The 10,962-nt window shown below is 41.6% G+C and overlaps 1 long non-coding RNA gene across 1 annotated transcript; it reads left to right on the top strand.

The window, feature by feature from the left end:
- The first annotated feature begins 7,939 nt into the window (after positions 1 to 7,939).
- LOC119016426 lies at positions 7,940 to 10,556 on the top strand. The gene is made up of 6 exons (XR_005074147.1): positions 7,940 to 8,074; positions 8,818 to 8,945; positions 9,528 to 9,644; positions 9,859 to 10,013; positions 10,199 to 10,248; positions 10,409 to 10,556. It is a non-coding gene; the product is annotated as an uncharacterized LOC119016426 (long non-coding RNA).
- Positions 10,557 to 10,962: the final 406 nt, after the last annotated feature.

Below are 10,962 nucleotides of genomic sequence, written 5' to 3'. Positions count from 1 at the left end.
GCAGGGTCACTTCTGGTAACAGCCTTCTTGTTTTTATGTTGCTGTATCAACAGTGAGTCGGCCAAGACACAAAACTAAACTGTCAGCTTCTATCTGGTAAATGTGCTCTGGTCTGTGTTCAAGGGGCACAATGTAGTTTCAGAGAATCACTTTAAACCTTTCTAATATTTACAATATTAATGAGGTAATAATAGATACGTATTTGCATTTCCCATAACTGAATAATCAAGCTGTTCTCAGAGGATAATAAGGTCCCAGGAAGGTGAATCTAGAAAGGTGGCAGGGTCCGCCAAATATAAACAAATTAAAACAGTATTAAACTTTGCTGTTTATTCAGTCATTAGAAATGAACTGGTTGTTTATTTAGTGTCTTAGATTTTTTCCTTCTGAATGCAATTTCCTCCACAAAACTAAAAAGTTGCACCTTTTAAAAAATGCTAAATTAAAAGTGGGTGAATCAGAGAGGAAGCAACACAGATCAAGCTACAGTTACTGACGACTGTAAACTCTCAGACAACCCGCCTGCTTTTACTCAGTGTGATCTCTGACTGTCTGCCATCACTTGGTCGGTTGCTATACAGCACATCAACACAATGATCAGTGCATGAAGTGCAAGAAAATCAACAGTGCAGGAGAGAGAGATAACATTACGGGATGAGAGGGAGCTCATTAAAGGAAGGAACGTGCCACTGAATGCTGACATCTTTTACAAGCAGAGGACGGGGTCATATCACAACTTCCCCCTCCAGAGTTGACTTTAAACACGCTATCGTGCGGAAAGGAGATGTTACATGCGCATGGAGTGTATCTGCCAAGTAAAGACCTGTATACTCTCTCCTCAGAGCCACCAGAGCACCGTTAGCATATATTAATGTCCAGTCAAAACTCAGAAGGAAACGCCAGGTGCAAAACCAACACCCCAAAAAATGCACAAAAAGGACGGAAATAACAATAAACTTAAAAATATTACAAAACGCAGTATATGTAAATCGACAGGAGATTACTTTCCCTGTCCACCGCTGGTGTTCACAGAACTGTATGTTAAGCAAAAAAAAAGAATGATGGGCCCATTTGACCTGCTCAGACACCGCTCACAGTTCAACTAATAATCTGCAGGGTAGACATCCTATAGACGTGGTCAAGTGTTTGCACACACACCTTCTCTGTCGCACATGCAGAGGCTCATACATACACACACACACACACACACACACACACACACACACACACACACACACACACACACACACACACACACACTCGGAGCAATAGATGACAGTTTAATTGCAAGATTGGTTAAGAAATATATGGAAGCGAAAATACGGGGGTCTATTAGTGCATCCTTTGTAATGGATATCAGGAGGAGAAAAGGGAATTAGTCCTAGGCCCTGCTACTGACAGAGCATTAGAATAATCCCTGCTACTTAGGACAACAGTCAGATACTAAATACACCAAATCCACTTCCCCCGCTCGCAGAGCAAAAGCAAACTAATGAACGAGGCGCTTTTGCATATTCACCATTATAATTGAAGCCAGACAGAGACCATTTATTTTTATGAAGCGCCATAAAGCACTGCAGCGGCGTCGGCTCGCCTTTGCCAAACAGACAACACTGCGACGGACACACACAAGCATGCACGTCCGCATGCTCTTTATTTATTTATATATTTTTTATTACAGCTCCAGTCCTACACTTTGAATCCTGACGAGGCTGAGAACATTCATTTTCTAAGTTGTTAAACTCGAAAACACAATGTCGGAGCGAGAGGGAAACAAGCCACAGCACACGGAGCAGAGAGAGACAGGAAAGTAAATGCAGCCAAGAATAATGGATGAGGCTGAATCCTCCATCAGCCAGGGATGGTCACCATACCTGGGAGTAAGTGTCACGCCATTTCATCCCACGTTTTTCATTATAATTTGCAGACCCGTCAATATCTACCTTTGATGGGGGTGTTAAAATCCATCTGCTTAGCAAGAAATCCTCACTCTGACCTTCCATCCAGAGGATGTGAATATGTCCCAGAGTGCCCAGAGAGCGAAGCAAGGTCATGAAGGAAGAGATTGAATGTCAAACTCAAGTGGCTAACAGGCAATATTGATACACTGGTCCATGGTTATATCAATATCCTCATCTGTAATTGGTGTAACCTGATGGACTGCATGTAAGTGAGCGCGTTTGTTGGCGCTATATTCTCTGTAAGTAATGTGCTGATAACGATCTGTGATGGACAAAGCGTCTCCGCACGTCTGGAGGAGAGGAAACACGTGAGGAGGAACCTTGCTGTGTTCAATCTGATCTGATCGACTGCGAGAGATTCCTGCTGCGCGTCGTGCTCCACTGCGACGTTCTGAGCTGGGATCAGACATGTCACATTGTGTAGTGCTCTGGCTTTTGAAGCAGGTAAGTCTTTTTCTCTCAACTGATTTTTTCTGGGCCGACAAACAATTGGAAATAAAAGGAGGCCTTTTAACAGTAACCCCCTGAAGACGCCGTACTTTGTGGCATCGCCGTCATTTTGCTCGTGCACTCAATCATGCTTTTTGCGTCTGGATTTATGAGTCAAATCTTTTATTGTAATTACATTATGGCTTCATTTACATTTATGGCTTGACACAGCAGAGGAAGGGGAGAAAATGAGGTTATTAATACAAAAATCAATATCCACGTACGGCACATACTGTAAATTGTTCCCTTGACGTGAGTGGTAGATGTGACGGTGCTAAGAGGGCAGCAGCACCTCCTCAAACAAGGCATTATAGAGCAATCGTAAAAAAAAAAAGAAGCTGATATGAAACTTTTTCTGTGAACATGAAGCCAGATTTTACACGTCAATTCTCTGGTTTAACTGTATGAACTTAACTTTTTTATCACTAACATATTATTGCCTGGTTGGTTGTAAATCTAATAAGCGATCCTGTCCATTCAAATTTATACAAAACATGAATGACATCACCATCATGGACAGATAAACTAAAAAACAAACCACCATCGATGCTGCACGTAAGTATTATCAAACGGTTCCATACCTCAAAATGTCTCGCATTAACACTTACTGCTGGGCAAACTTACTTCATTCACACATGATATTTGTGGAGTAGTTATATTTTTCTAGCAGTCTGACATAATTTTTTCAGCTGTAACCATTTTGAAAAATCGGTGTGACACAAAATTGAGGTAATTCTGTTCTTTTAGCAAGCAGACAAAGTAACATTAGTAATGGAAAAGTAAGACCCATGGCAACGAAGAGCCATTATGTGTTTCTCCAAAAAAAGAAAAAAAACAGAGCGACAAAGGGCCACTCCGAAATTACAGCCTCCAAAAACAGAGTCACTCTCACTGTGTGACTTAATCGGGGACTAAAATAACCTGATGGAACATTTTATACTGGGACAGCATCTCCTGTCACTGATGACACATTTGAAACACAGACTATTTTTGGAACCTTTTTTTTTAGGAATAAAAGAGAATCTAATTCATCAACCCATGTAAAGCATCTTCCTATCCATGGACTTTATGGTGCTATCAGCCTGTTAAGTTTCAGCTTTGTACTCACTTCCAGGGGAGGAACAGTGTGAATGGTTTAGATGGTTGTGATAATCAATTAGTTGTTAAAGTGATTTATGAAGCCCCAACTATGAAAAAAAACCAAAACATTTTATCGCTCCAGCTTCTAAAATGCCAGCATGTGCCGCCTTGTTCTCTTGTATCACTGTAAATTGAATGTCTTCGGTTTTATATTATTGGTCAAACTGAAAACAAACACTCTGAGGACAGCACTCTGAGCTCCGGGGGAACTTCTAATGGAAATATCACTATTTCATGGACCAAACGATTTATGGAATTGTCGCACAAGATTGAACATCTACGCTAAAACAACAGCCTGATCAATAATGAAAACAATCATCACAGGGCGCCGACACACACACACACACAAACACACACACACACACACACACACACACACACACACAGACAGGTATGAAATACAATATTGTCTGAATCAGAAACAAACATGCCAGCCACATTTGTTTCCCACAACAGATCACACACACACATACTGTACACTACGAGCCTGCAAACGCACACACACACACACACACACACACATATGGAGTTGTTCTTTTATAATGGCTTTGTGTCAGCATATAACGGATGTCTCCTAACAGTGCCATTTATTCCCATCTCCAGCTAGCCTATGCCTGTCCAAACAACAGCATGAAACAAAGGGTGGAAAACAACAGAGGGGAGACAAACACATCAATCTGCCACCAAAACCACACACACACACAGACACACACACACACACACACGCCTCAATCACATCAAACACACACATATGCACAACACTGATAGATAGCCTAATGGAGAGAATGGAGACCGTAGTTATTGAAGATTTCAACTCATACATAGTCATGGATTGATTTGTGAGAGCGAAATGGAACAGCAATCGAAAATGGCAGCTAATTTCACAAACAACAACAACCTGAGGACGGTCTTCATCCGGAGTGGTGGTCGGGGATACGGCCACAATGTTTCCATCAGTTTTATGAGGATACAGAAATGTTCTATGAATCATCCCATAATGAACTTAATCACATTTGAGTATTTTGTCCTTTAATTTAAATGCCTGTACAAACAAAACAACTGCAGCATGAGAAGCAACACAACACAACAAAAATCTAACATGTCATTGTCTTAAATCACTTGGCTTGTTATCAAAGTGTATTTTTTTACCCACTGAATGTCATACATGTATGACATGCAATGTTTAAAATTTCACACAAAATGTCAGGAACCCGGTTTTTTGCTGTGAGCGTGTTTCCTGTTTTATTGTGAAATTGTGCCCTTGTGTGTCTCGTCTTGCTTTTCAGTTCCTCCCTCTCTGTGTCTTTCCCTCCATCCAGTGTCTCACATGTCCTTCTTCACTCCACCTGTACCTGATCCACTTGTTAGTGTGTCAGTATGTAGTCTTTGTTCTCCCTCATGTCTTTGTCAGTTCCTTCCATGTTCTCCCATGATGCCACCCAGTGTTTCCCACCAGCACCATCCCCCGTGTCTCCCTGTGATTTGTTTCTGTTTTTATGTTCCTTGAGTTTTCATTTGATTTGTACTTTGCTTTTGTTTTGCACATTCTCAAAGCCCTTTTCCGTTGCTACTTTGTCTTTAGTCCTTGAGACGTGTTCTTTGTTTTTTTTTGGGGGGGGTGGGTTGTATCATTCAGCTTTTGTGAACGACACTCACCTTTTGTTCCGTAATCCTGCCTCCCGTGTGTTGTCTGCATTTGCATCCTCACCTTGTTTTCCAAAGTGTAACACAAAACATAAGATAGTGAAATTTCCAAGCAATTTATAAGCTTTCCTATCATGTTGGAGAAACCAGCGCTTATTTAAATACAATGTTTGCCTCAAGAATCTTGACCGTCACATGGTATATACCGCCACAATGCCCAAACCTAATTTAACTCATGTTAATAACCAACACTCTGAACTGGTCAGATACATCTTGGTCAGTGGCTCTGAGCGTCTACAGTGATGCTGTATCTTCCCCTCTAGCATCAGTTTTATATATGAAGAACTTCATGGTTAATTTAACATTAATACATCATGTGTAACCTTGACTTCCAAAATAAAGCTTTCTGACAACCTGTTCACACATTATAAGGTATAATGCCGGTTGTGGGTTGGTAACATAGACAAAGACAAAGATCATACTCTGGGTAACAACGCTCAGTCTTGCAACATACGCCAGTGACGCGACTCATGTCACGTCACGTACCTACTTCCCTTTGGGATCACAAGTTACATAATTTATGTGCATTAACTTGCTTACATGACATGACTCAAGAACAAACCACTATTGTCCTTTGGACACAACAGGAAGCAAAGTCCATATGACTCAACCGACTTCCTGAGCAGAGAAGTGATGCCAGAGGGGTACCTACAACGCTGGTGTGTTGGGAGAACACGCTGAAAAAAAAAAAAAACACACCAAAACAGAGCGAGAGACACAAACAACATTGCAGACACACACACATACACACAGTTTATGCTGTGTACCAAAATTGTTCCATTCTTAGTCTTTCTTTCTTGAGGGGTGAGGGAAAGATGGAAAAGCATAAGACACTGGAGTACAGTTCAATCAGCTGTCAGAGCGCTGTGTCTCCGAGCTGGAGTGGGCCCTCAGAGATCAAGTAAGTCTGATACAGGGAGAGGATCTTTGATTGGAGCCAAAGCTTAATGGGGATCCGCACTGAGAGTGGAATGGGCTGCAGCGGCGCTCCAGCCTCAGGGATCACAGCGCTGGATATTTGATAGAAGCACACAGCCATTTATCTGAGCGCACTCACCTGTGTGGAGAAATCAGCCTCTCCTGAAACACACACACACACACACACACACTCTCCCTTGTTGTCACCAGCTGCAGCTGCACTGAAGCACATGAACCTCCGCAAAAATGTAAATGAGCTCCTTTTATGTATATTTGTCTGTCATCGCACTTAATATCGCTCCTCTGTCGAGGTCTCGTCACATTGAAATGTGCTGTAAAAATGTGTTATTTTCATCCCCACATTATGTACTGCACCAACAAACCCACTGTTTCCTTAGCAAACTGTTGAATCCTGAACAGAATTCAAACACAGGACATCCCCAGACAGACAGCGGTAGAACAAATAACACTCGAATACACACACAGATGTATGTATTGAACTACTAAGACAACAATACAGCCAGCTAATGTGAGTAAGCTTGTGCTGCCTGGTGCCTGTGTGGCTGCCATTGATTAAAGGCCTCTTGTTAGCATGTACGGCCCCTCATATGTTTCTGTTGTGTCATTGATAAGGGCTTTGTTTCAAAATCCACTGAAGGGAGTCGGCTAATTAAAAACCAGTGACAGCCAGATTCAAGGAACAAAGCCATCGGTCCCACTGTCGCAGATTTGCATACACATTAATTGTTGTTTTTCTTTTCATCTTGAAGTTTGTACAGTAAGGCTTACACACTCGCTGAGTGAATGGAAGTTCCTTCAGCGAGCTGGCGTTATTACTGAATCTGCTTTAACTCTTCCTGCACGCTCCCACCACCTTAAAGTCATCTGTGAACTACGCATTTGCAAGCTCTGCATTTTTTCAGGGCTGAGGTTATTACATATCTCAAATAATAAATACAAAAGATTCAAATTGCTTCAAAGCTTTGTTTCATCATGAAACTGCCTTATTGCATGGATAAGCATAAAAGGTCTAGAAAACGGTGTTGGGATCAGTTTAATAATCACACTTGAACTACTGATGACGACATGCTTTTCTCCACATCGAGTGCAGCTTTGATCTAACATGCTGCAAGTGTTGGGGTTAGGGAGGCAGTCTGTTTTTCCGACAGCCCTTTTTTCCGAAACCCCCCATAGCGCAAGAAATGTTTGCACTGGACTGAAAGCTTATTTGTCCAACAGTCCCTTATTATAAATTATAAAACAAAGCAAACTGCTCTGTAGGCCTTTTTTTTTCCTGAAAATACACACTCTCCCTGGAGGTTTTTGCCTTTAATCGTGCATTTGATGATAAACACATGGTTAACGTCATGAAACAGTCACAGTTTGGTTGGGTTTGAGCACCAAAACGACTCAGTCATATCAGTTAAATCAGAGTTTTTTTGGAACGACAAGCCCTCCGAGAAGTGGGCCTTTGCTGTTGGATAAAAACAGGTTTCCATTCCAATGGGATACTTTTCAGACTATTAGGGTTCTAGCAGAATGCTGGAAATGAACAGCGGTTCAACAGTCTTCTAACATAGAACCAGAAGACTCCATTGTGGCTTTCACGTCCTCCTTCCAAAATAGTTACCAGCAGGGCTGCCAGAAGTGAGGCCCAGAGGCCAGCGTTGGTTTACACCAGATGTTTGAAGCAAAATACTGATAATAATAACATAACAAAATATATGATAATGTTCATGCTATTTATGCCAATATAATTATAATTTTTTAATCTGATCATTACGGGCAGAGTGCAGAAGAACCCAGTTGATTACGTTAATTTGGGATTCTTGTACCATTTTTGCATGTTAACATCACAATAGGTGCGTTCTTTTGGACTGCGGTGCACCTTTATGTTTCAGTCCTGGGGCACCCCTGCTCTAAAGCTAATGGAACCTGTTAGTAGATCATGAACAGTAGCGTGTGAACTTTGCTGATAGTTGCAGTTGATACATCACATGCTTCGACTGCAGAGCATTTCTTAATGAGAGCTGAAAATGGGAATAGATGAGGCTGGAGGAAAAGATGGGTTTTGAAAGCCAGAAGCGTCTGCATTCGGTGGAGTATATCCTGAATTATTGATGTTAATCAACAGCCTATTCAACCCTTACCGATATATTTAGGCCATTTTCTTCTACGGGGCAGTAAAAGCTTTACTTATTGCCTCTTTAATAGTCACTATTTAGGGAAATTAGACATAATGTTGCATAAAACAGTTGTCTGGTTTTAATCTGACAAGCAGGTACCTTGCAGCAGAGACATACGCCTGCCCCTCTAATTAAACCATATGCATGAGTGTGTGCAGCAGAGCACCTCAGTGTGCAGCAGAGCATTAGCACAGAGGGGACTTCAGCAGGTTACAGAGGTGAAAGAGCCACCACCCCCCCATCACCCCCTGCCAAACAGGGAAGCCCCTCATTAGAAGATGCTGAGCCTTCAGCAGAACAGTGCACAGTGGGCACGCGTGCTGTCACAGTAGTCAAATTTATTCACTTATACACCTGTGTATGAACACACCACTGTCATTGTGCTTCTCTTCTTATCTTACTCTCTTTCTGCCTTTAAGCTTTTTGCTCTCCAAGTACAACTGCTCAGGCGTAATTAGCAGCGGGTAGCAGCGAAGATGACATCAAGCACGGACACATGTTGCTCAGCAAAGGAGGAGCGAGTGCAGCTGAAGGACTGGATACTGTGGTCTGTACTCTGTTTTTTTTTTTTTTTTTTTTTTTTTTTAAATGAAACACGCTGAGCAGAAGAACGCCCTCCACTCATCTCAACCACATCATGCAAGACAGCAGCAATGAGAGAAATTGAACCCCTGCTAGAAGGAGCCACTACAGAAATTCCTTTTTAGACACTAGATGAATCACACAAACGGTTGCTTATAAAAAGCACAATCTGAAGATTGCCATTTGGCTGTGAGCTTCATTCAATTATCCGTTCGGTCTCAGAGACAAAAAAATATCCTGGTGCAATCCTGGTCCAATTTTTCAGTCACAGGTCTATTTCTGTTGGAATTTCACATGCATTTTAAAAATTAAACTACAGTGCTTCTTTTGCCAGACCCACCGGAACAAAGGAGCTGAAGCACGCAGTTGCCATGCCTCAGTAAACAGGCTGTGTTTGGGGAGGACACTGGGCATCTGTGGGTGGTGTTTAATTTTAATGTGTCTACGAATTCCAGAATGAACTGGTCAAGTACTGCCCAGGAAAAAAAAAAAAAAAAAAAAAAAAACATTATACAAAGAACTTGAGCAGGGCTTGGTCTTGTTTTAGGAGTGAAAACATCTAGAATCACATCATGTTGCTGTAAAAGTCCTTTGTGATTACTGCTGGATTCTGACCCGACATGCCAGAAGCATCTGGAACGTTGCCACAAGACACTGGAAAAGGGTACGCAAATATAAAATATTTTGCAGGTGACTGGATGAACCATCTGTCACTCACTGTCTACTGGGAGCCAACTTCAGCCATCAGATCAGGGCAGCACCACCAGTCTATTGGTTAATTAAACTATTGCCAAAGCCAGTCAAGAAAAATATCTTTTCCACTGATAAAAGCCTTTGGTGCCAATTTCTGCTCTTCTTTCAATTAAATATATCTCCAGTTCTGGCTTACTGACAGCGCTTGAGGAACCACCATTATTGTTTCAAAGCCAACAGGCACACCTCTCGCTGGTTGTCTCATCTACAGCATGCGCCCGCAAGACTTCCTCCTTGGACATTGGTGATGATGATCTCGCCAATCCAGCTACCTGAAAAGGTAAAATAGATAAGGCAGTTGTGGTGCATGTCAACTGTTACATCTTCACCAGGCCAACAGTGAGGGCATCGCTGGTTAACTGACATGTTGTTATAAATATATAGGGAATAAATGTGAGACAAAATCATTATGTTTTTAATGCAAACACATCTGCAAACACCTTGATGAAAACTGTAATTCTGCAGAAAGACATCACATGCTGAACTGACACCGCCATTCAAAGACAACTCTGCAGGTACAGAAATCCAAACTCCACACACCGAAAAGTCAAACTGCAAGCTAACTGTCCACCAGACAACCAGACCTCCTCTTCAAGCACGGTTATAAAAATGAGAAGCAACATGTTTAACATGTCATTCAATGATTTGCAGGTGATGAAATTTTGACTTTCACAGATATTTGTGGGCACAAGTAGTCAGGTGTTGCATCGAGCCACTTTACAGGATCGCAACACTTCCTCACTATTTCCTCTCAGTTGTTCCGAGTTGTATCTGCTGAAATGAATCCCTCCACTCTGAGGTGATGCTATTTGAGTGATTTAAAAATCGCCCCTGGACTGGATAATCCATCAAGGTATACATGAAGTCCTCATTTACCTTTGCCAAGGTTTCTGTCTGTTTTATCATTATTCCACAGTATCTATGTTGTGATGTATTCAATAACTGTGTACAGCAGTTGTTCTTTCTTCCTGTCAATCACCTGACACCTACAGCTTCCTCCCAGAAAGAATATACTAGATCACTGTAAAAGCTGTATTGTCATGTCAGTGTACTTGTATTTAGAAAGGATTTAATTCACAAAGAGAGCAGTATTTTGACTCTACAAAATGCACATTTTCCAGATGAGACTGATGGAAACCAATAAAGTTATTATAGAGAAAAGTTGGCTTCATGAAGGATTCCATTCCATGCATTCAGTTTTGATTTTTCAGAAGTCAACATCTGTTGCA

Source organism: Acanthopagrus latus, chromosome 3 (genome assembly GCF_904848185.1).
Source record: "Acanthopagrus latus isolate v.2019 chromosome 3, fAcaLat1.1, whole genome shotgun sequence".
In the NCBI taxonomy this organism is placed as follows: domain Eukaryota; kingdom Metazoa; phylum Chordata; class Actinopteri; order Spariformes; family Sparidae; genus Acanthopagrus; species Acanthopagrus latus.
The sequence above is the reverse complement of the archived record's forward strand: the minus strand, read 5'-3'. Positions and strand labels throughout refer to the sequence as shown.